The 11937-nt window shown below is 36.9% G+C and overlaps 2 long non-coding RNA genes across 2 annotated transcripts; both read right to left on the bottom strand.

Moving 5' to 3' along the window:
- Positions 1–2495: 2495 nt before the first annotated feature.
- On the bottom strand, positions 2496–3361 carry LOC120294813. The gene is made up of 2 exons (XR_005552137.1): positions 3119–3361; positions 2496–2956 (listed from the first exon to the last, which is right to left on the bottom strand). It is a non-coding gene; the product is annotated as an uncharacterized LOC120294813 (long non-coding RNA).
- Positions 3362–7404: 4043 nt separating this feature from the next.
- LOC120294811 lies at positions 7405–8176 on the bottom strand. Its single transcript, XR_005552134.1, has 2 exons — positions 8019–8176; positions 7405–7849 (listed from the first exon to the last, which is right to left on the bottom strand). It is a non-coding gene; the product is annotated as an uncharacterized LOC120294811 (long non-coding RNA).
- Between the last annotated feature and the right edge of the window lie 3761 nt (positions 8177–11937).

Below are 11937 nucleotides of genomic sequence, written 5' to 3'. Positions count from 1 at the left end.
GTGATTCTACACATCTGACATTCTAGTTTCTGGCATACCGGATTTGTGTGGGTTTCAGAGAGGTCATCTACATGTTAGGTATTCAGGTATTCCTCTCATGACTGAGGTCAACAGATAGATTGCAAGCCACTAGTTGATCGAATTACTGCTAGATCTACTTGTTAGAGGGTCTCTTTTTTTCTTTTAAATCAAAAGAAAAATTACATTCCTTTCTCAGAATAATACTCAAGAGTTACATAGAAGATTTCCAGGCCTAGTAAATTCCAAATAACTATGGAACAAAGAAAACACCAGAATTATGCCCGTGGATTATAGTTAATTAGGGTTGTTGATTATATATAGTCTTATTATTTTACGGTGTATTAACTTCGTTCTCCCAAAATAATTAACAAAATTAACTTAAATTAACAGAAAAGAATCATGGCGACTTTAAACGTTATGAGGTACTAACATTGAATAACTTATTAGCTCTATATAAAATAACTGAAAAATTGACTGAAAGTTTAATCTGTTTTAAATCTTTTGATTGTTGCATTTGCACCTACCATTCGACCAATATATATATACATTTATGTAGGCATTTTTATTTTTTTACACCCACAAGTAGGCAGCGGTCTCTTTGGCCAATGAAGTAGCATCGAGGGTTTTTGGGATCAACCTCTATATGGCATCCCAAATCTACATTGAAATCCTATTTTAGGTCTGTTTGATTGAAGGAAAAATGTTCCTGAAAAATTATTTTTCGACTTTTCAGTGTTTAGTTGACAGAAGATTAATCAATTTACATATAAGTGAACTGAAAACAACAAGCTTAGACATGGGGAAAACAACTTTTTCTTTTGGCAAAGAGGAAATCACTTTCCCTAAATCACCAAAAAAAAAATGAAAACTAACTATTTTCTTTAAGAATGATTATCATGAAAAATATTTTCTTTTATTACAAAATTTTTAGTAAAATAAACACACCCTTCATATTACAAAATTATACTTATGACAAGTCATCTTGTGATTACGTGACAACCAAAACTTCAGGAATCTTTGAGTACTTATAATGCAATTCATGAATGCCTGGTTGGGAAGTGCAAATAGTTTGCAGTCCAAGTGGCTCATATTGTACGCAAGACCCTAAGACGATCCATATTCTCCTTAATTTGCATCACTAAAGAGACTACTTTGTCTATGTAGAGTTTATAACAAAAAGTCAGAATCTTAAAAGTGATGTGTTCACATTAATTAAAACCCCATCCAGCCAAACAATAATATGCCGTTAGAGACCTTGTCCAAGAATAAAGAATAAAGCTTACGATTATTGTACCCCATTCACAGAAATTACAATTTCAACGGGTGTCATTTCATCGCCTTTTAATTTGAGAGAATTCTTTATGGAAAATCTGTTGGAAAAAGTATTAGAATACATAAAATAATAATTATTATTGGAAATGCATTACAAAAGATCAGAAAATAAAAGGAAATGTCTGAGGCGTGCAAGCACTGTCCTTAAGGATAATTCCGCCCCTCGGAGTACGAAACTCGGTCCGTAAGGCTTCAGTGGCTATCTTCCCAAGATACAACAAACCTTCATCTATACTCCGCACTGAATATTAGAAGGAAACATAACAACTTTTGTGTATAACCTAGCAAGAAGAAAAGGAAAGATGTGTGAACACATTGTATCTGCTACTATTGTGGTTTGAAGTTTAATTTTATATTTAAACAAGGAAAAGAGAGAGTCATTAGGAGATCATCATAAATCGATTAGTAATTAAAAAGATGACCGTTATAAAATAATGAAGAGTTTATGAAGTAATAAATCAAAAGTTATAAAGCTGTTTGAAGACCGTTACACAACCATTAGAAAGCGGTTATATGATCGTTAAAAAGCTGTTACAAAAATGATGACTTTCATGATGATAATAATTTCTAATAAATATTTCAAAACTACTGAAATATCCAACAATCCCCCACATATTTCAAAAAGTTTTGACAAGAAAAATATAATAATACTGGGTTATTGGAGAGTAATGCATCGGAACTGATGCTTGTTAGGCTATGAACCAATCCTAGAAAGAATGAAATATAATTCACGAAATCATTGGTGAAGTTTGAAACTTCTATGAACCAATAATTTCTTTTTGTGAATTATAATTTTCACCGATCACATTACACTCCCACAAACTTTGTTGCTCAACGCGGTTTTGCGCTAATAGGCTATGCGCGTGCTTGGTTTATTCATAAGTGCTTTAGAGATTTTCGCCAAAAATTCTCACAGGAGCGGCTCCACTCCACACTTATATAGGTTGGCTGTTAGTATCTTTGCGTAGATTAAAATTAATGAGCTTACTGACCGAGGCCCCAGATTTATAATAGTGCATCCATCATGGGAAAAGAACAGATGTGTGCATGTTTGATTAATCCCAGTTATAGAACCAAATCCATAACAAACCTACATGTTTGGCTCACTACATCAAGAATTTGTGATTGCATAATTGGATTCATCACAGAAATGTATTTACCACGTTGATATTGAGCATGAAAATTCGGGCTAGCATTATACAGCATCGATCATAATGCAGAGTGATGTATAGAAGGAAGGATTCAGTAGTAAAATCCAAATCTAGACCCTGGAAATTAGAAACCTTCCCACTCCATCATTGTCAAAAGTAGAATCTCGGACATAAAAGTAGATATATCAGGAAACTATAATAAGAAACTGACTATAACAACCTAAGAAATTCTTAAAGTATGACGATGCTGCAATCGGATATCAACTACTCGTCCGCAACATTTACCAGCTCATATTCAATCATGGAGAGACAGTCCTCCTTTACTGTGAAATCTGCAGGTTCTGTGACTTCGACACGGCCCCATTTATCAACTGCTAGCCTCATTGAACCCTTGAACATATCCATCTTTGCATTGCGCAAAATCACAGTAGCACCAGCCTTCAACAAATCAACTGCACATATAATAAATGTATAAGGAACTCACCATAGAGGGGGTAGGATCAGTTATATTAAATAAGATGGATGTATTCCCTGCTCGTATTTATAAAGGGAAACACCAGAGGAGGCAAAGCGATGGAGAGAACGAGGGGTGATCAGAGCCCAATTATACGCACTTGCTGTGCATTTTTCAAATGGGTACAATCCAAAAGTCAGTCGGCTGCGTCACTTCTTTTTGTCTCTGCGCTATTGGAGAGAATACTGAAAACGCTCGAATGGGACGCGCGAAGGACGGGATTAGGTGGCTTTATCTTGTTTTATATGCTCTGCTTTAAGCGAGTGTTTGGCGGGGGCATCACGCAAGGGAGACAGCGTCCATCGTGATTCCAATATCCTAATTTTGCAGCAATGGTGATCGCGTGCCTTCAAATAGCCATCGACAGTAGCCTTCTCAACAATTTTCATCTTCAATGAACGTTATTTGGTGATCACATGTCAAGTCTGCAGTTGCTGAGTTGTCCAAATCAGACAGAGGGGACGAGTCCGATAGCGTAACAATCTCAGAGTTGCTACACGGTCGTCATTTTAGAGGTAGGAATTAGCACTTTGTGGTATGTGCTAGTTCTTCTCTTCTTTGCAAGTTTCAATACCGATGCCATTGGTCTCTCTCGTTCTCTCTCCTCTGTCTGTCTGTCTCCACTATAAAATGGAGGCTCCCCCAGCGCTTAACCTTTCAAAAAACCCACAGCATCTCTCGACTGTTAGTATCTTTGTGCCATAAATCATTAGCTATAAGAAAAGTGTCAATTAGCTCTTTTATCCCTCTAGAAATGATTTGCATTACATTAATTAGGAAAACTTCGGAAGTAGTGCTGCTTATTTACATCGCATATATCTCGAATCAAACTTGGAATTTTACATATACTAATTAATTTACCAGATCAATTTCGTATACAGTTTGGATCTTTAGGCAAAAATAAATAAAAAAATTCAACAAAGGGATAATTTAAAGAGGAATAACAACTTGCTAACTTTTGAGGAAAATTATTGTTGACACAGATTTTCACCTAAAGGTCCTATCCGCATTCTCATGAAATTCAGCAATCAAATTCACTGATATTTTGACCCCTTATTAAAAAAAAAAAAAAAAACATTTGTAATCTCGCATTCTCAATCTCTATTGCATTCTTTCGCATTTAAAATTACAGACCGTTTCCAATAAAATTGCGAATTTTTGTGAACCGAAATGGTCAACTTGAGTCCACTTTCGACTCGGCATTCGTGCGAGTGCGAAGGAAGGGAAATAGAAGTGTGAAAACACAAAAAAGGAACAGAAAGGGAAGAGCTGAAAGCAGAGAAAAGCAGAACCGAAAGCAGAGAAAGTTGAAAAAGACTTGAAATAAAAGAAGAGCGCAAGTGGAACTGTCGGTGGGCTTCGGTGGAGATTGCTCTGATGAGGAGAAGAACGTGGTCAAGAAGGACACGGCAGCGGAGAAATTGCAGCACACCCTCACGATGAATGACCATATCTTCAGCAAAGATTTAGTGTGAAAAGCAAAAGGTGAAAAGCAGGAGAATCCCGGTCGGAGGGAGGCTGCTTTTAGTCGAGACTCCCCGGCGAAGCATTCACACCATCACGACCCGGTCCTTACGTATAGAGCTAGTCAGCAAGAAAGGAAAACAGAAGGACACATCAGCTAGAAACACGGTACATGTTTTAGTTAGAACTTAAAGATTTATCAGAAAGAATTCCAGTTTTTTTCTAGACTGTCAAGTCAGATTCTCATCTGGGCATTCTATTTTCTGTTTAACATTTCGATTTAGTGAGATTCGATTTATTCCGTTTAGTTAGATCGTATTTCGAATTTTCATGTAGACGATACAATTGTAAATTAAATTATGTAACAAAATTTTAGTGATGATATAAAAAAGTAATAGGTTGGATTCCTCTGCCGCATCAAGAGACATCTCACCGGGGAGTTCAAAATTACTGCAATCGCTATTGTGATTGTCTTAGAAAATGACTGTTAAACTCGCATCATCCGCCGTGAATTGAATTCGATCACTTGGGTTTTCTTGTTGGGAGTGCTTCCATTCTCGGAGCAGCAGTATTAAAGTTTCTTTTCATCGATACTTATGACCAAATCTTAGAAAATCAATGAGTTCTTGCTTGAGTTTTTGTTTTCATTTTCCTGCCATGCTGGTGGAAGCTCCTGTTCAAACAAGGATAGTCAGTCCGTTGATGACTTGAGTTTAGCGAACTTGATCGGTCGACGATGGCGCTCAATGTCATCGTACACCAATTAGTCTTCATTAAGGGTTTGGGCAGAGAACCGAAAAAAGAACAGCTGGAAAAGAAGAGCGAGTTGTACGAAAGAAAAGGGCGAGAACAAAGGGACAAAAAAGAAAAGGCGCATTATGGTTAGGGTGTGGTTGAAAAATGTGGAAAACGAAAATGGAGATAAGAGTCAAATGCAGGCGAGAGTCATAAGAAAAAAAAATCGCTTAAGACCCGGTCAACTCAAAGACAATTCGAAAATCGCGAACTACCTTCCCAAGAAAATAATTGATTCTAGAGAATGAAACCGTATTAATATATCTGGACCTCTTTTCTCCAATGGGGATCTTCCTTTTTTATTATCACCCGATACACGTTATGCGTGTGGGAACATTTGGTATTTACAAATTTTAATTCAAGTCTTTGTTTATAAAATATTCGAATTATTAAATAATGAAAAGAAATTATTGATAAAAATACACAGTAAGAGCTGTGTGTATAAGTATTTATGAAGAGAGAGAGAGAAAGCTTAATTGATGTCTTAATTGATGTTGACAGTTAGCCAACAAGATTAATTTAATGGGTTAATACCCTAAAAAACCCCAAACCTGGCCACTTGTATGTGACAAATATACCCAAAACTATTTTTTTGACCATGAAAAACCCTAAACTGGTAAACTTGTGACAAATTTACCACGATGACTATAAAAAACCCTAAACCTGGTACATTTATGACAAATTTACCCCAAACTAATTTATTCGATTGCAAAACCCTAAACGGTAAATTTGTGACAAATATATCTTATGCTAAATTGGATTAATACCACAAAAAATCATAAAAATTGTAAACTATGACAAACGGAGCGTAAAATCATAAATTGGTATACGGTTAAGCGTCACGTGTCATTTAACTTAATAATTTGAGAATAAAATTTAACGAAAATTGACACAGGGTAAATTTGTCACAAGTGTACCGGTTTTGGGTAAATTTGTCAAATGTATACCAGTTTGGGGTTTTTGATGGTCAAAAAAATAGTTTGAGGTAAATGTGTCACAAGTGTACCAGTTTGGGGTTTTTTAGGGTATTAACCCTAATTTAATCCCCTTATTTTACCAGGAACGAACGCACGAGTAGAGATATGCACTAGATCTTGACAGAGGTAATTAATAAAGGGAAATTAAATTATACTATCGGAAAAAAAGAGGAAAATTATCAGGTTATCTAAGTTGGAGAACATGCCCTAGGAAGGATAATCTCAAAAGGAGTTTGCCGGTATTACTCATGAAGATGCACTCACCTTTGAGCCAATTACAATTGCGGCCTCTGAATTCATATTAATTATATCGACATTTTGTGTGCCAAATAACGTGAAAATGTAAAATGTGACTTACTTACTAAGGCCAATCATAGTCTTTCAAATTGTTTAGTATATCATCAAAAAATATAGAGTTGATATTTTTTTAGCACTTAACTTTTTCATAACCCCATGAGCAAAAGTCCCTGTCATGATGAATCCTGCGATGTATTGGTGATGAGTATATAACACAATATACTCATGCAATAACTACATCACGCACGAATGAAGAAGTCCAACCTAAAAATTTGAAAAAATATTTGAAGGGAAATTAAATAAATATTAGGCCCATTAAAATCTCATAAATGAACGACGTGAGATATTTTAAACAAAATTCATGGGCTATTTGCATTTCATAGACACAAGATGAAATATAGACACAAGTCACGAGCTATTTGCAACAATCAACGTCAATTCTCCTTTTGGAAGTCGCAAGATCTCGAATCATCATCATTTACATTTACTGACACCCAATGGCTTTTCTTAATTTTCTGGAATTTGGTGATGGAGATGAGAGCCACTCTAGTTGGAGAAATCTCATGTATTTGTTGAGATCGACATTCTTAAAGGAAGAATCAAGAGTCTCCAATGCCCATAACTTTGCTACTCTTCTCTTGACTTCCCCAATCCTAAGATGCAGGTTTGCCAAACCTGCCAATGTTCCCCCAACCAAATCGACGGAGTACTTGCTTCCAAAATTATTTCCGGGATTCTGATGCATCATCACTTGGATTTTCTTTTTCCTTTTTCTTTTCTGGGTTTCTTGCTTGTGTTTTGCCGATTTGTTGCTTATTTGGAGCCATATCAATACCATTCAATTTTGATGAAATTAAAGTAATAGACAAAATGTCTATGATAAGGATGCACTCCGTAGTAAAATGTTTAGATTAGGCAAGACTTTCAAATTGCCTAGCTCTCCATTTAGATTAGGCAACACTGTCAAATTGCCTAGATCAAAGTATGCCACCGCTCAGACATGCATCTAATTTTGTCGATAGACAAGTACTTCATCACACCTATGGACCTCATGATACTTTTGGTTTAGCAAATCTGGAACTTTATAGTAAGACATTACTTTTGCAACAAGGTATGGCACTTGAAATAAGTCAATCATCACTTCAAATTTGCAAGAAAGCATGCTCAAGTAGCATAGCAACTGAAAGCCTCTCGGCAGGCTCTCTTCAAAAGCAGCATTGCAGGAAATCCTTTCCCTCGGCATATAACATCTTAGGTATTGGTGGAGAACTTTGCATCACCTTAAATATAGCTTGAGCCTACATTAATTATTAAACCTTAAATAGAAACCAAAGACACATATCACATAACAAATGGTAATATGCACAGTCCCGAACTTCCAACAGAAAACGGTGACACAAATTTGGTTGGAAGCTTATTACTTGGAAGGACAAATAGAGAAAATGAAAAGCAATGCAGCATTCTTACCCGCTCATACTCACTCCAAGGAGGTTTCCCTGTAAATAGTACTTCCCAAACTTCAGATGTCAGCAGTACGATTGAGATCTGTGCTGTAATCATATGCCATCAAGGATTGTATGAGCCACAGGATAGACTACATCATTCCACCATGTTAAAAAAAAAAAAAAAAAAGGAATGTAGCATTAACGTTCACAAAAGCAGAGTACCTCTACAGCCATCCAGTTTAGACTTCCCTTCAAAGAGTAGTAAGCTACTTGTCCAGTTAGCTACGACCAAGGAATATCTCTCAGCCAGAGAAAATTTGCCTTAGAAATCATATCAGAAGCCGGACAGTCAGAATGTAAGCTAGCTGTAATTCCAAACGAGCAAAATATCAAATTGACCACAACAGAGTATGATACTAGAGTCTCTCAAGAAGCCGATCCTACATTGAGGATCCAATGAGTTATCAGAAACTTGTTGGGAAACTCATATATTTAACTATGACTAGGCTGGACATCAATTATGCTGTGCAAATCCTTAGTCAGTTCATGCACAATCCAAAGCAGTCCCACATGAATGCAGCACTCAAAGTGGTAAAATATTTGAAAAAATGTCCAGGTCTTGGGATTCTCCTCTCCAAGAAATGTGATATGAGGATGAATGCATATTGTGATGCAGATTATGCGACATGTCGGATGAGCAGAAGGTCCATAATAGGTTTTTGTATCAAGTTAGGGGATTCTTTACTTTCATGGAAGAAAAAGAAGCAACCGATTGTTTCATTATCCTCATCAAAAGCGGAATATCGAGCCATGACAAAGACCACATGTGAGGTAGTGTGGCTACGTGGATTACTTCGAGATCTTGGGGTACAAGTTGAAGGGCCAACCAAATTGTTTTGTGACAATGATGCGACCCTCAAACTTGCCTTAAACCTGATAGTTTATGAAAGAACGAAACACATAGAGGTGGACTGCCATTTTGCACGAGAAAAGATCCAACAAGGGATAATCGAGACATTGGGGATTCAAACAGAAGAGCAACCAGCGGACGTCTTCACCAAACCCTTGTGTCAAAGCCAGCATGCGTATTTTCTAAGCAGGCTAGGCATCTTGGATATCTACAAGCCACCAGTTTGAAAGGGAGTGTTGGAAGATACACGTAAAGATTCACAACATCATTCAAGATCAATCACGATCATTTAGTATCGGATCTAATCGGATCCAAATTGTAAAATATTTACTTGCTTTTCTTATACACATTTTGTATTATAAACATAGTGGACATTGTACATTGAATGATATACATAATACAAAGAAAATTCTCTTCTCCTCTTCTCTCGACTATTTCTTTCTCATCTTCTTTCAAAGGCGGAAACCCAATTCCTAGAGAAACAAGGGCATTCACCTGCTGCTGGAAATGGGAATGAACAGGTTTTGGTGAAGAATTGAGAGGGACTCTGCCACAAGAGAAAACAGCACACTTGCTTAGAACGCGCGCAGGAAATGTCTCCGTCGTTTATCATTTCATCATGTTTTTCTATGTGTGAGAGAAAGGGAGAGACTTGGACTTGGTCAAGGTCTCGAATTCTAATTGGCGACCCTGTTGAAAGTTACAAATATGTTAAATTTTACCGCTAGAAAAAGCACGTAAATCACAACTCAATACAGAAGTCCGTAGTCACAGACATAATTGTACGTTATATCATTGTCGGACAACAAACGTAACAACCATAGCAATATCACGTCAAACTAATATTGGTCTCTGTTGGGCTACGGTTGATCTCCCCGCTTAGATTATTTTAGCACTTTTGTATAGGTAAATTTATCAAATTAAAATCAAACCATGAAAATACCAATTTACAAGGCCTAATCACCAATGACAACCTTCTCCCCCTTAGATGCTGGGTCAGGAGGCGTTGATTGTGTTCATTGGGGATCGATTTTCACATTCACACTGTCAATTGCGTTGAATCAGGACCCCCAGAAATCCCCGACTTATGGCGCTTCCTCCTTTTCATCAACCAAATACTCATCCGTCCATCCAGCCGTCCATCATCATGGCCTAACTACATTCCCCGGCCCAACGGGCCCCACCCTCTCCCCTTGTTCCACCTAACCGTAGTACGCCCAATTCATGTGATCACATGGCCAGGCGTACGACAAGCCGAACGACCACGCCCCGCTGAATCCAAGCCGTCCGTTGCTTTGATCCTGCCCCCCTTCTTGACATGTCCACGTCATCGGTGGCGATCCTCGTGAACCGGGGCGGGGCCCGGTCCGACGCTCCCGCTGACACCAACATGTGCCGTTTCGACGGTGGGGGGTCCGGCGTGGGTTTTTTCCTGTCCGTCGTGTCGGCGAGATGGACGGTGGAATAGACAACTCGGGTGCTACGTGGAGGCCTCCTGGAGCAATGGCACATTAGATAGGTGTCGTCGCATGCTTTTGCCCTTTCTTTTATTTATATTTTTTCGTTTTCATTCTACACTATAACCTATTACTATAATAAATAAAAATGATTTTTCTCTCTTTAATGATTTGATTGCTTTTATTTCACCCTCGCATGACTTTGACTTTATTTATTTATTTATTTTCATTCTCTAGATACTATGAAATAATAATATTTTCAATATTTTATTAAATAGTTGGCATTCCTAATTAACCCCCATGGGTAAAAATTTTGAACATCCAAATATATTATCTGTTTGGTCTTATTATTTGAATATATTAAACTAAATATAGACACATTGTTAGCCAAAAACCTGGTAATTGAATGGATTATTGCTGGAAGCATAATTGATGTTAAAACCTTAATACACATATACCGTGAATGAGTGATGTGTGTTTGGAGTAATTTTTGCGAATGAATTATTTCACTTTTCAACTCTTAATTAGGAATGTGCAAACTATTTTCTAGATCGACAATGGACGTAATAATATTTTAATTTAATATAATGCATGGGGGTTGACAAGTGACCTATTATATTGCTGCCTCATTGCTTCACTATTTATATCTTTTTTTCCTTTTTATTTCTAAACAATAACCTATTACCCAAATAATGAGCAATTTGTCTATTTATATGGATGTCACTCCACCTCGCATAACTTTCACTTTTTTTGGGAGATTTCAAGTGGCCTCTTTTGGAAGCCACAATAAGACCTCTTCCCCCTTCCCCCCCTTTCTTTTTCCAATCGTGTCAGGTAATTGTCTCTGATGTCGTTGTCATAAAAAGGAGTGGGACAGTGTTACTCAAGAACACGCGTTCGCCTTTGAGCCAATTTCAGCTTTAACCACGAGGAAACTCATGCGAACGTGCACCCGATAAACTTTTGAGCCTACTTATCTTTCTTTGTCTTGCCCGAAATGGTGCTAAATATGTAAATATATCAAAAAATTAGTGCACCGAATGAGGTGGAATATTATTATGGAATGTTAAACTATGGTTTACTTAATTGCCAAATTCTCTAGACTTTCCAAGGAAAATGAAAAATTAAAAGCAAAATTTTCTTAAGAGAGCTACCGCACTATTTTCCTTATCATTTTCTATCCATCTTTATATATATATGTCCAGTTCTCTTATGCATAGCATTGCTCTTTTTTGCCTCTAGAAATCAATAGGAAAATCTTCATGAGTAGTGTTGCTTATTTACTTTGCATAAATCTTGACTCAAATTTAGAATTTTACCTGTACTAATGAATTCACAAGACCAATTTTGTATGCAGTCTAGACCTTTAGACCAAAAAGAAAAAAAAATTCAACTAAGGGATGATTTAAAGAGAAACAATTACTTACTAATACGTAAGATTAATTATTGTCGATACATAAATTTTCATTTAAAGGTCCAATTCCCATTTTCATGAAATTTAACGATCAGATTCACCGATAATTTGACCCCTAATAAAAGTACATTCATAATCCCACAATCTCTCTCTCTCTCTC

Source organism: Eucalyptus grandis, chromosome 6 (genome assembly GCF_016545825.1).
Source record: "Eucalyptus grandis isolate ANBG69807.140 chromosome 6, ASM1654582v1, whole genome shotgun sequence".
NCBI classification, from domain to species: domain Eukaryota; kingdom Viridiplantae; phylum Streptophyta; class Magnoliopsida; order Myrtales; family Myrtaceae; genus Eucalyptus; species Eucalyptus grandis.
Note: the sequence above shows the minus strand (reverse complement) of the source record. Positions and strands in the feature narration are given on the sequence as shown.